Source organism: Fistularia commersonii, chromosome 3 (genome assembly GCF_037954325.1).
Source record: "Fistularia commersonii isolate RoL2024-O1a breed Wild chromosome 3, RoL_Fcom_v1.0, whole genome shotgun sequence".
NCBI classification, from domain to species: domain Eukaryota; kingdom Metazoa; phylum Chordata; class Actinopteri; order Syngnathiformes; family Fistulariidae; genus Fistularia; species Fistularia commersonii.
The window spans coordinates 18,930,346-18,944,788 of record NC_141286.1 but is presented as its reverse complement, the minus strand read 5'-3'; the positions used below and the strand labels follow the sequence as shown (position 1 = coordinate 18,944,788).

At 37.5% G+C, this 14,443-nt stretch overlaps 1 pseudogene; it reads right to left on the bottom strand.

Moving 5' to 3' along the window:
• LOC147235775 (uncharacterized) overlaps positions 1-14,029 on the bottom strand; it is a 31,483-nt pseudogene extending 17,454 nt beyond the window's left edge.
• Positions 14,030-14,443: the final 414 nt, after the last annotated feature.

The following is a 14,443-nucleotide window of genomic DNA, read 5'->3' as shown; positions in this document are numbered from 1 at the left end:
AGTATTCATAAACCGCATCATTATCAAGCTGGTAATAAACTGAACTGTGAATGAGCAACGGGATGCTGATCTCATACCACAACCTCAGTTGCTTCCTTTACAACATAAGCTTATGTCATTTCAACTCATAAAATAGTACGTTGGTAGGTTCCTAAATAAGCATAAATACAGTGTTATTGGAGGATTCCTTTTGAAATCATTTATATGATTAGATTATATATAGCTCTGAATAAGACCTACACACAGACAAGTAGATTTTCTGACAATGCTCTGTCATGTGCAGACAACATTGAATGGGTAGGATTTTTCTAATCTTCCCAGCTGAAAAAGACAATGTGACTTGATGACTTTAGTACCCACAGAGCAGCCTTTTAAATGTGAGGAGAATGGATTAATTGTCCACAAGCTCGGCTTAGTGTTTCTCCAGATATGCCGTGTAATTCAAGAGGACAAAAACCATGATATGCTCACCAGTTGTGTTTGCAGTGCTGGCTAATTGTCTGTTTCCCCTCAGGGATTTCAGAAATCAGCCTTGATATTTGTTCAACTGAGATGAGAGGGCAGGCCGCGCAATTACTTCCTGTCTTGTAAACAAATTGTCCTCCTAGACAGTCTCCTGTCAAGATCTCAGGAAGGGAGGTGAAATAACTACTCTGAGCTCTTTTGATGAAACTGTGCTGATTATACAACTAGAGAAAGCAAAAACACATTAAAAAAGAAATACAGGTGCATATTAAGCACTTGTGTAAGCTCAAACTGTGGTTAAATTGCATGTTTGCTGTGCGTCTTTTTTATATTTATTATTAAATTTTGATGTAATAAGCTTCAGTTTAAATAGGCATTATACTAGAAAATTAAGCCAGCTATACTGTAAACTGAGTCAACTAATTATCATCTTAATAAGATAATCTTATCTTATCTCTTTTCTTATTCCAAGAGAGTTTGTCAAGTACAGGCAGGGTGTTCAGTATCGTGCTGCAGCACCTGGATCTTTTTGTAGATAGTGCTTGTAATAGTACTTGTAAAAAAAAAAAGTACTTGTCTTCTCAGCTTTAACTGAATCCACTCCCTCAGACAGAATTACAAACACCCACAACATTCATCTGAGATCTACTGTATGTGTTGCCTGGTGGAGTTTTTCAACAGACAGCTCTCAAAAGCTAAAAATCAATGGTATTTTTCCCTGATTTACCTTTGGCTTGTTCCTACCCAGGGCAATGTTCTTCCACTACTTTGATTAGTTCTATATGGAGAAAGTAAAGGTAAAGGCTCTTGGGTACTGGTAAGGATTGATGCCAATGTTAATCTAGGAGCTGGAGGCCATATTGCCATAGAAAGGGTTACACATGGACAAAACAAACAAATGAAACCAAAGGCACAGATTATTGTTCAAAGTCAACCATCCTCATACAATTGTGTTATCACCAGATATGTTAAAGCACTATCAATAACACTATGAGCACAGAGAATTTAATGTTTCCAGGTGATTTCTTTATTTTGCTGCTACGCAAAATTATTAAACTAGCCGAGGCCCAGAAGTGCTTTATTTTGCAGTGGTGAATGGAAGTCTGATCTAAACAGAAAAAAAAAAAAAAAAAACTTCTTTAAAAAGAAGCCTTATTTATGAAAACCTTCAGTTTTCAAGAGCAAGGCTACTGAGAGGCATTTAAGTAACCAGTAACAGTAACAGTAACAGTTAATGATAAGTAAATCTTTACAAAACACTCCAAAAAGCCAAATGTTATTTTAATCATTAATTACATGTTTCACATGAAGTGAGAAGGGAGAGTGACATTAATTTCTTTCACAAAAATAAATCAGAAAATGGAAAAATCCAACCTTGTTTGTGCAAAGCATTTGTGAGAGATAATGATCATTTCTAATGGTTGGCCTCATCTTGTGTCTTTTGTTCTGTTGTCAATGTAGACCTGCACCAGAAAAATGTAATAAGACTAGTAAATTTGCCTGGCAGCCAACTCTTCATTAGTCAATATACCTTTTGCAAAATATCCTATATTCTGAAGGAAAACAGAAACCGACATTTCAACGTATTGTTAATTGTATGATGTTTTCTCTAATTGATGGTAGAAGATACATGACATTCTAAAATGTTATTTCTCATCCATTTTAGGGTCCTTATCTCATTGCAAAAAGACTTTAGATTACTATCATTAGTCAACTAATTACATCAATTGATAAATTGTCAATATCACTAATCCAACACACAGGTTCACAAGGATGCAACACCCAATCCCAGCTAACGCTAGCACCATCACCAAACCTTCATCAGTTAATGAATGTTAATTCGGAGAATTAATACAAAGAGATCTCATTCAGTGAAGTTCATGCGAGCACGCAAGTTAGTGGCATGTTTTTCCACGGCAAGTAAAGTTCAGTTAAATATGATGTGAGTGAATGCTAAATATAGTATCACATATTTCCACTGCCAAAGAATTACAATAAAATACCAGAAATAGTCATTTTTAAATTGGTGTTTGATTACTGCTTTCTTCACATATGTCAAGAGTGCCATATAATTTATTACAATGTAAGTGGGGCCGTTCTTTGAACACTAGATTGATTAGTTTTTCACTATCAGTTTGATTTTTTTTTAACCCTCCCAGGTAGCTTGGGTCTCGATCAATGCAAACAACTGCAGAGTCCATGAGGATTAATGTTTGTTTCGAAAATATCTATATCCATGTACAGGCAGTCTCTCCTGTTCATTGGGTGGTTCCGAAGAGGGATATGGTTATGAGTCCTGCATGCCAGTAGATAAAACAATACTGACTATTAGAGGCAGCTATCATATGCACTCATAACACCATCTGCTTTTTAATTTAAAAAGGTATCAATATATGGAGGCAACAAGTTACTATTACAACACAGTGCTCATCAGCATAATGTTCCCTAGCACAGGTACAACTGTGTTTATAATTTGTTTAGATATTAATCCCACTAATGGTACACCTAAGTCAATTTTGAAGTCATTTTTTTCACTTAATTTTTCTCAGTATTACTTTTTTTATGGCTGTAGATAAATAGCTAAATTGGCACTATAATAATAATTATTTCCCGATCATACCTCCACCTCTATAGATTTTCCACAACCTGTTCCCTGCTCTCACTACATAACAAAATGTCAGATGCAAACATCATGGGCCATGGAGATTCATGTTTGGCCTTATCTTTCAGCCTCTCCACCACCACTGCAAACAAGATGGGGCTCAGAACTGATCCCTGATGGAGTCCAACCTCCACCTTTAACTTCTCTGACACAATCCCAGCATACCTCACCACTGTCTCACATCTTGCATACATGTCCTGCACCAGTCTAACATACTTCTCTGCCACTCCATAGGTCATCCCTCGGCTCCCTATCATATGCCTTTCCTAGGTCTACAAAGGCACACTGCTGCTCCCTCTTACCTTCTCTGCTCAAAAACGCTGACTTCTGCTCTCAGTCTTGTTTCCACAACTCTTTCCCATAACTTCATTGTATGGCTCATCAGCCTCACCCCTCTATAGTTACCACAATTCAGCACATCCCCCTTATTCTTAAAAATGGCCACCATCACACCTCTTCTCAATTCCTCAGGCATCTTCTCACTCTCTAAGAACCTATTGAATAATCTAACCAGAAACTCTACCGCTGCCTCAACTAGACACTTCCATCTTTCCACCAGTACATCACCAGGACCAACTGCCTTTCCACTCTTCGTCCTCTTTCATGCCCTCCTCTTTCACCTTTCACTTATCTCTGCTACTTTGTGGTCCATAATAGTCACCTCCTCTACGCCTCCCTGTCTTTCATTTTCTTCATTCATCAGCTCTTCAAAGTGCTTTCAATTTTCCCATCACTCTTCTAGCATGTTAAAACATTTCCCTCTCTGTCCTTTATCACTCAAACCTGCTGTACATCCTTTCCATCTCTATCTCTCTGTTTTGCCAACCTGTATACTGTAAATCATTCTCTCCCTCCCTAGTTTCCAACCTTGCATACAAGTCATCATACGCCCTTTGTTTGGCCTTTGCTACCTCTACGATTACCTTGCGTTGTACCCCTGTCTCCTGCTCTCCTGAGTCCCTTCAGTTTCCACTTCTTCTTTGCTAGCCACTTTCTCTGTATATATTCCTGCACTTCCTCATTCCACAACCAAGACTCCTTATCTATTTTCTTACCAGACGACACACCAAGTACTCTCTGACCTGTCTCCCTGATCTACCAATTCATCCCCTGCTCTACCTTTGAGGAAAAAAAAATTGTGTTTTATAAGTTGACTCAATAAAAATATCATACCCAAATGCAAACACACACGCACAAACACACCTGGTCATTTTCAAGATCTCCTTGAACTGTTTGAAAAACCTCACTTGAAGATTTACAAAAAAAAAAAATCCAAGTATTCACTTCACAGATTTGTGGAGCAGTGGAGCCAAGACTGGCAAACAGATACTATGACTAAAAATGTAAGATAAACCAGTGAGTGAAAGGTGAGCAGGTCAGACACTGTTCCGTGTTGCCATGGCACCCAAACACCACAAAAAAGTATAGCCCGTCATTTCTAAGTCTGCTGGCCTTACTGATATTGTTTGTTGTCAAGGTGCGCATAACGTATATCGTTACTCATTCGGAATTATTCTTGTGCTTTAAGGCCACTCCTTGGTAAATAGAGATCAAAGCAACATGAAAGGTATAAGCATGACCCAGCCACTATATGACCAGGCTGCTGGAGTAGCTTACGAGCGCTCCCTCTTCTCTTCAGGCAGCTGGAAGCATCAATCGTAATTCCCTTTCATAACATAAAGCAACATACTGTTTGTCAACTGATGCAGTTTCTGCTGGGATGCAGTTTCTGCTAGGACGTTTTCTTTAAAATACAATGCTGGCAATAACATAGCACACAAGAGTCAACTTCTAATTCCTGCATTCATGAAATTACAGTACGTCCAAATTTTTGTATTACATTTTGTTACTGTTTTTTCATTGTTCCTTACATTTTATAACAATACAAAAGCTCTGATGTTATGTAGAAGAGAATAAAGTAAATTCTGGCCTTTTAAGGTCCCTTCAATTATGTGTGTAAAATTGAAAAAAGCAAAAAGTAGGTTCTGTGATGGTTTTCAGTCAGCCATTTCATGGTCTGCCTATGTTAAATCATACCACTAGATAACTGCTGTCATTTATGGGTAGGCCAGTGTAATCTCTGTTTCTCAGCATTATTGCCGAGCTTCATTTTATTATGCTAGAATGTTTTTGCTGGATCTTCAAATGGTACTTCAGGCTCATGACCTGACCAAGGCCTTAGCAATATTTCCACAATTGGGACATAGCCTATTGGGTTTGGAAAAGAAACTGAACTCTAAAATGTGCTAATACTTGGCTCTCTATCATCGCCAAAAATTCATTGTGGGTGTTTCTATTCCGGTTACTGTGAAACTTACATTCTGAACTTGCCCATACTTCATTATAATCAAAGAAAAACAACATTTAGATACAAGTACTCAAATATCAACAAATAGTTTCAAAAAATCAAAAAGTAAAATATCATGTTTTTGTGAGAAATTTCTGCCAAGGAATTTTACACCTGGAAAAAGAAATTAAAAACCTTGCCAAGCACCTTTGTCTTGGCAGCATTTCACAGAATCTCCTTAGTATGAAGTGCTACGGAAGCCATACCTAAAGCTCTACTTCTAGTTTCTAAGCTGTTAGACAGATCTTCTGAAGAACTAAAGTACATCTTGGCGATGTTGTACTTTTGGAAAGATGGTGCGAAACGCTCAACCCTGCTTATTTTAGGACATCATGAGTACTTGTCAACACAGAACAGAATGCAGCTCTGACATGTCGCACAATTAAATTCAAAACAAAAAATTAAATAAACAAACAAAAAAAGGAAAATTTCAAAAAAAAAATTCAAATAAATGTCAAAAAATTTCTAATTCATTGATTTCTTCACAAGTATCTTCACAAATTTTACAACAGGGGTCCCCAAACCTGCAAGGGCAAAATAACTTTTCCCTTTTTTGACAGGGGGCCAAAAAGTGTGACAATCGAGGTGTCTAAACATAAACATTTATTGTTTTCCAGAAAGCCACACAAAACCAAAAATTAACCCTTCTGGGATCTTGACAGGAAAAAAAAAAAAACAGAAAATAAATAATAACATTATTGATGAAATAAACACCATCTATGAAAAAAAAATAACCAAATAACCCATTTCAAGTTTTTCACAGCAAAAAAAGACCAAGGAACATTGACTTTCTTATAGACACAACTGTCTGCAGCCCTCTCATATAAAATTCACTGTGAAAACCAGAAAGCAAGCAGGCTATGAAACCATACTGATACGAACACCTACCAACACAACACGTTTCACTACCAGTATGGTTGTAGAACAGATTTTATCCCAGTAGATGTCATTATGATTATATTTGTATTATTATTTGCATTATGATTATAAAATCATAACGCATCTCTAGTATTGTTTGGGGGTCGGGCAAAATGTCGAGGCGGGCCGTACCCGGCACCTGGGCCGTAGTTTGGGGACCACTGTTTTACAGACTGCAGTGGCAGAATATTTTGCAAGCTAAAGAGAAAAATGTCTTAATTTCCTGACAGCACCCAATCAGATCCTGGTAAATAGTGTGACAGCTCTGTGGTTTAAAAAGTAACACACCCTTTGTTCTCAAAATCAGTGATGCCTGGCAAGCATATTTATAACACAGGTGTGACGTGCAACATGGCTACATTTTCCCTTGATTGAGCATAATTAAAGGAGCACTGCTCTTTCCTTGGGATTGGCAGCCGCTTGATAAACTCTATGATCCCCAGAATCCCACTGGAAAACAACCATGGTTTTATTTCCTCTCATATCTAAAATAATCGTATCTCATTTCGATAGAAATAATAATTAAAGGTAGAAATTGAGAGCAGAAAGATTGGGAGGAAAGTCAGGTATATAATGAGTTATGTATTAACCAGCCTCTCTTCGGGCAACTTTCCTGAGCATCTCCAGGTTAAAACCTCGTTGCAGTGCCCAGATGAAAGATACAGGGCACTGTGATGAACTCATTATTGCTCAGATTAATTTCCAGCTTTTTAATATTTAAAATTGTGCCAAGACGTGGTTCTTTAGAAGAGCTAAAGTATAATTTATATCCATCCTCATGATCACTCCATTTGGATGATGTATTAAAGCTGTGCAGAGGATGTTGAAACTAGTCGGGGTGGAATAAAGTTCAACAGAGCCTTTTGTTTCAGTTTAGATCCTTTTGTTTTAGCCTAGGTCCTCAGACATTTGTGTTTGGCCATAGGCCATCAGAAAAATCAACTCTGCCCAAGTCCCCAGACTGCCTCTACACAAACATCCACAGCTCTCACCCCCTGACATTACTCAGTCTCTTCAGAAACCTGATAAAATGCAGTTACAACAAAGATGACCATCGAGCTGGTTTGGTCCCATCAATTTTTCAAAGACCTTTCAATTTCAAAAAGATAAAATACCTTTCACCTGCAGTCTTTTGTGCATAAACTTTGTGAAATTTCCCCACAGTGGGATGATTAAAGGAATATTCTATTCTTTTTGACTAAAATGGTGAAGAGTACCACTTTTTTAAACAAAAGGTATTGTCTTTTGTCGATTCAAGCTATCAACAGTCTGATTTTATATAAACATATATACATGTACATATACACATATACACATATATAGGTAGATAGATAGATAGATAGATAGACAGATAGACAGATAGACAGACAGACAGACAGACAGACAGACAGACGTAAACCTCCAGTTTACATATCGTCCCCCTCTTAAAATAATCTCTTACGTCATTTTTTCGGATTTTTCAGGAAACACAAAAAACTGAACCTTTCGACACTCTTAACATCGGCGATTACAACTAAAGAAGTAGAATGGCACAATCTGATTAACTGAGGATGCAGGCAATTTTGCCAGAGGTGGTCAGCATCATGAGATGATTCAGGCGAAAAAAACATTTTTGTAAAAAAATGACTTCTGTGATTACTTTAAGAGGGTGACGACAGTTTTGAGGTCATATATACGATGAGTCTCTCTTCAAGCCATCATACTCATCACAGGGGTCGAGCTTTCAGCATGATTTATTCCAGCCTCACTGTGTTTGAAAGAAAAACAAAATTGTTGCTTGCAAATTATTGTTAGCCATAAATGTAAGAGCAAATGACATTTGTTATAAACATCCATTTTCGAAGATTTTTTGGAGGATGAATCATCAGTCCGGAAAAGATGTCTAGCAGAGCACAAAGAGTAATGCAAACCAAAAGACCATTAGTCTTCATACGCTCAGGATGACCCGAAAGGATAAAGCATCTGTGTCAACATCTTTGAGGAGATGGACTTCTTGTTATCAGATATTTCCTGCTGAGAACAAAAAAAAAATAGAGTAAAAAAGAGACAGATCCAATCATGGTTATTATTGGTGGCATGGCCTCATCTTGTTTTGTCAGCAATTTCTGGGAGGTATGTGGAATCTGCTAGAATACAATGCACAGCAACAGAATTTCATCACATTAAAACAACTTAAAATTGAATATGGTGGTTTGCTTTGTTTTGATATACCCTTTTCTATCTGAAAACTAACAGTGGAGTAACTTTAAGATTGTTTTTGGTTCAATAAATATACAGCAGATGCTTATTGCAATGCGGCTTACTTGCTTTATTAATATTATGTAGTCTCCATGGTTGAATTTGGAGTTAGATGGGGTCCATCAAATTTCAATTACTGAAGAACAACTGTATATTGTGTCTCCACATGGAAATATGCAAAATGTAGAACATGCTTTATTCGAGTAAGCAATTGTCTGGCAACAAGATGAGTCCTCAAAGCTGAAATTTCATTGCACTTTCCAGATATATCCTTGCCCATCTGTTTCATTCCTGTTACAACCATGAAAGCAAATATGAATTCAATCTCAACTGCTGACCTCAGGCATGATGGTCTGCTGATGCCTGTCAGCGGCAGATATGCAAAATGCAAGATCAAGCTGTCCTAGAGGCATTTCTTCAAAACCACTATATATCCCTAGGGTTGAAATGGCGGTGCAATGGTTAGCACTTTGGCCGCACAGAATGAAAGACCCTGGTTCAATTTTGACAGGGGACTGTTCTGCATGGACTTTGCCTGTTCTCTCCATGTCTGCATTGCTTTCCTCTCACAGTCTAACAACATACAAAAAAAAATGGATGCATTCAACTGAGAGAGTGAATGGTTGTCTGTCTGTCTATGTTGTGCTGTGACTTGCCAGAGACCTGTCCAGCACCCTGCCTCTTGCCCAATGGCAGCTGGGATATAAGAGGTAGACTATGGATCGATATCCTTACAGCAATCATGCGCTTTGAATTTCAACAAACAAGCACTCAACTTACTTTAAAAATTCAGTGAAAGTAAATTTATGTTGTTTGATTTCTGATTGCATTAGGTCTTGGCATGCAGTCCTCTGTACCAACTTTATCCAAATACCATTGAACATGTCTTCCACTGGTTGTTGTGATTTGTGTTCCCATTGTGTAAATGGTTTTATGCCCAGTCTATTATGTTCACAGCACTGTTTGATCTGTGGCCACTGAAAATCTTAAATGAACTGAGAGACCTGAGGATGCCACACTGTTATATGGAGGCATTTTGTTCTGCCCCCCACAGGGCATTTAAATTATATTTCGGTATGTAACAATGATTGTGTCCTAAACAGCCTCCAGGCTTTATCTCTTCTCACTATCTTGTAGGTCTCTAGTCCCACAGTTTCTTTCCCAGAGAGAGCTACAGAAAGCTGTAGAAGGCCTAGCCACTGCGATTTTATCCACCTGGATTGATCAGCAGTCTAATCAACGACCTGTAGTCACTTTGTAGATGAAAACCGTAAATGTCTTTGCTGAATCAAAATTAATGTTGAGGAAGAGACATGGTTTACAGAGCAAGAAAATCCAGATAGCAGTAGTTTTGCAAAATACATAGACAAAGATATAGGTAATGTGTCACTGATCACATTGTGGAACCTGTGGTTGTGAAATGTGAACGTTTATACATTCTGCATTTCAAAAGTCAAACCTGTGAAAGAGAAACCATGACGCCCTCAACACATGAGAGGACATGTCAACTGCAGGGAGCAAAATATTTACTCCTTTTCATTTCAGCTGTTGTTTGATTGACATGTGAAAGACAACAAGCAGTTTGGATAATTATCTATAGTAATTATCCTTACAGACAGAAGATTAATTACAAATCCCAACACCCACATGAGTGTCAAGAGCGTAAAGCAAAAAATTAGGGCTGTCTGTAGAAATGATGATGAAAACAAACCAACCAAAAAGAATCTTGAACACTGAAGAACAGCCTTCGAAGGAAAAAGACAACACCACTGTATCCAAATTATTACAACTCTTTTAAAAGGCAAACAATTGGAAGAAAAGTAATGGTATCTTGACTTTGATATGTCTCATAAAAAATGTTTTTTTGTCACTCAGAACAGTTGGTTAGTTCTTGTAAAGTCAATCATGGCATTACTGCAACAGGATACCACACAAATAATTCAAATGTGATTATCACATTTCATTGTGGAAACACCAGGTGCAAGAACAAATTGGTTTGTATTGTTTTACTTTGAAAGTGCTTTTTTTTTCCAAGTGGTGTACTTGCTGTGATTTAAGGTACACTGGTGGAGCGGGGTCAAAAAGCTTAAACCCACAGCTCCACTCTTGTCAGACATGTTAAGTAGCCATTCACAAGAGTAATGCCTAAGCCAGGCAAAATCGCAGTGTGGCTTAAAATTATGGTATAGTAATTGTCAACAACAAAAACGGCTTTTACAAAATTTGGGAGAATTTAGGAGACAGCAAGATATTAAACACTGTACATGCTTTTGTGTTACTGTAACGGTTTATATTATTGAGTGGCCATACAAATGAATAATACCTGAGCCAGGCCATGTCTAAGTGTGACTTGAAATTATGGTATAGCAATTGTCAGCAACAATAAAAACAGCTTTTACAACATTTGGGAGCGTTGGGGGAAATTTAGGAGACAGCAGGGCTTTAAACACTGTACACACTTTTGTGTTACATTAACTGCGTATATTTCCTTTTCCCGCCTCTCCTTTGGGCAACAGTCCCTTTTCCCGTTCCAGTTTAAATATCAACTTTAAAATATCTAAGTCACATTCAGGATAAGATAATCTCCATGTACAGCAAGTAAAACCAGAATGAATGTCTTGTTCATAAATAAAATGAATGTGCCATACAACCAAGCTCAAAATCACAGTATCATACCAGCAAAGAATAAAGAAAAAAATTGGTCCTGAATGGTGGTGCCACTAAATTATACCATAGACCACACTGTCTTCTTGCTGTGGACATTTTTGGACAAACTGACCATTATTTTCACACAGAGAATAAAGGTTGAGGGAAAAGGAAGAGTGGGTTACCATGGAAACATACTGTCTAGAATTTGGACCAATAAAGCTAAAACAAATCCATATTGATATCTTTACCATCTCAGATGCAAAACAACAAGCCAACCTACCTTTGAGATGATTTTTGATATTTTACAACATACACAGTGTATGTTGTAAAATATCATATATCATGGGTGTTCAACATCATTCCCTGAGTGATCATAATATGATCTGTGAGAAAAAAAATTAAATACTTGCAGATAGTCATAATGCATTTGAAGTTGCATTCAAGATTTGTGTGCATGGATGTACACATGTAAAGATAAGATGTTGTAAAAATTAATTAATCACCAAGAACTTATCCCAGGAATTACAAACCAGACCAATTAAATGAAGTACAGTCATGGCCAAAAGTTTTGAGAATGACACAACTATAGAAACATCTGGAAAACACCTAAAAACCCTGAAGGAACAGACTTTGTGAAAGTGTCATTCTCAAAACTTTTGGCCATGACTGTAGTTTGACAGTAAACCAGGATTTTCAGCACAGAATGTTTCTTTTAATCCTGCACCTGGGGGAAAAAAAACTTTTGATAAAATGGAAATGTCAAAAATGAATTACTTTTCTTTGGATATACTAAGCGTAACTGTGTTGTATGAGTTAATATGACAGTTGTGACCATCAGCAAGTTTCAGAGTGATTACTTCCTTCCTCTGTTTTAACAGACGAACATGTAACAGACTGAATTCCGCTTCTCAAAATTGCACAGCTTTCTCTTGAAGTCATGATATGTTCTCAGCCCCACACCACACACAGAATTTCCAGTGCTGTGAACACTACATGTTGCACATTTCAAAATAGAAAAGTAGTATTCCTGTACAAGGGGTTTATAAGGCAAGCTTTAGAAGTTGGTTTGATATAGTCCACCCCTCTATGATGACCACAACCCATTTATTCTCTTTATGAGTGCCTGCAGGAAAATCACTGAAACTTGCACAGATAAAAGTATCTCTTTAAAGGTGGCTCTCAGTGTGTTTCAAAAGACAGAGGAAGAATTTTTAAAATTAAATTTGTTAGTTACCCCTGGGTTGTTGGACTATCAAGGGCCACAAACATTGAGCCAGAGGGACATTCTTCAACTTGAATCCCTCAGTGCGAAAAAAAGGCAGAGTAATAATCATTTCATATTATTCACCATCAGCAATGCTCCGGCAGATAAGCACTAGGGATCTGATTCATCCAGGTCACATTCTGAGGCAGCATTCAACCAAGAAGAAAACATCTCTGTAAAATCCCATAGACCAATTTTTGCATTCCTTTTGTGTCGCTCTGTTACTGTTCAAGCATTCCGCCTTATCTGTTGCTGCAGACTTGTCATGTCTGTGCCTTTCAGTAGGTGACAGCTGGTCCCTCCAATTCAAAACTGCGTCACCGGGAACGTCCATTGCTGTATTTTTCAACCAGAGGCTCAACCCAAATATATACAAAGAATAAACAGTTGTTAGAATAAAGATCAAGCAGAATTTTAGGCTTACCTGTGCGTGTGTGACTATCTGTTGCATCTCATTTGGCTATATGCACACCAGTCAGTCATATACTGCTCATATGACTGACTGGTCCCTGAGGAATAACAGTCATTCTCTCTACTGTGAATTGGGTGCCAAGTGCAAGAGGCTGAGGACGGGAAGTAATATCAAGCTGCTCCTCTTCATAGAACATGATGGGCAGGCTGTGGTGCTTGTGCACTTTCACTGCAACTTTCTAAATAAACTACATTTATTTCTGTACCATGTGCACTCACCTACCTTCTTCAGTGCACTGAACAAATTAATGAGGTATGGTGCGACATCTAAATATATTGCAAGCATATTCACATACCGTGGAAAAAACACAATAATTCTACATATTCTACATATTTTTCTACATATTTTTCCCCCATTACATTAATGGTAATGGGGGAAAAAACTTCAGAAACTATATTCGGAAACTTCAAGAAAGAGCAACGTTGCAAAAAGGCTAAATGACAACTTGAAAAAGTATTAGAAGGGTATTATCTAGATTTTACCAGTAGTAATATAGATCCTCCTGTATACGGTGTACTAATAGTTATTGATACATTTATTAATATCCTAATCCATTTCTGAGGGAAAACCCGAAAATTATTTTAGATGTTTGATTATTTTCATAATGAGGTTGTTGGTTCACTTTATGGCATAATAATGCAATAACACAAATGATGTTTTTAACAAACAAATCCCACAGGGAATGTACAAAATATAAAAGACATCTTATAAAAATATAAAACACAAAAAAGGTATACACACTTATACAAAAAGAAGACATGTAAAAGCATGATATCTGAAACAAAACAAGCATTGTGAGACTTTGTTTTGCCAGCTGCCAGCAATCATAAAAAGTTTGAGCCCCAGTATATACCATGTATGAGTAATGGACACAAAGCACCCGTGTTGGGGGGGGGGAGATTTATCTCACTCTGGGCGGCCGGGAGAAGCCACAACGGGTCCTCGCCCCTCGCCTGACTCAATCCGCCCCTTAATTTCCCAGCCCTGTCGGACCCCAGTGTCTATCATGATCATTATGGCAACCTAGGGTGTGGTTTGTACAAGTGAGGTGGTGTATCCTACCTTGTGTAGCACCCATGCAACTCTGTAGTAGATACCTCAAGATGAACTCTTAGATAAGTTGATAACACACCTGAGATGTAGCTAACTATGTGAAACAATATATTGATTATTTATTTAGCCCCCCTTGTAAAAGTAAATTAAAGCAACAAAATGAAGTATGTTTCAATATTTAATATCACTCACTACAACTTCAATATTTCGCCCGAGTTGGGGCAAAGGAGCGTAAACAGAAAATGTCAATCTCTTCAATAGAAAACAAACAAAACAATGTCACTCCGCTTTAATAGAGAAAACAATAATATCACTGTCAGAGACTCTTTAAATCACAAATCTTAAGTATCTTAGCTCGTTCAAAATGAAATTAAA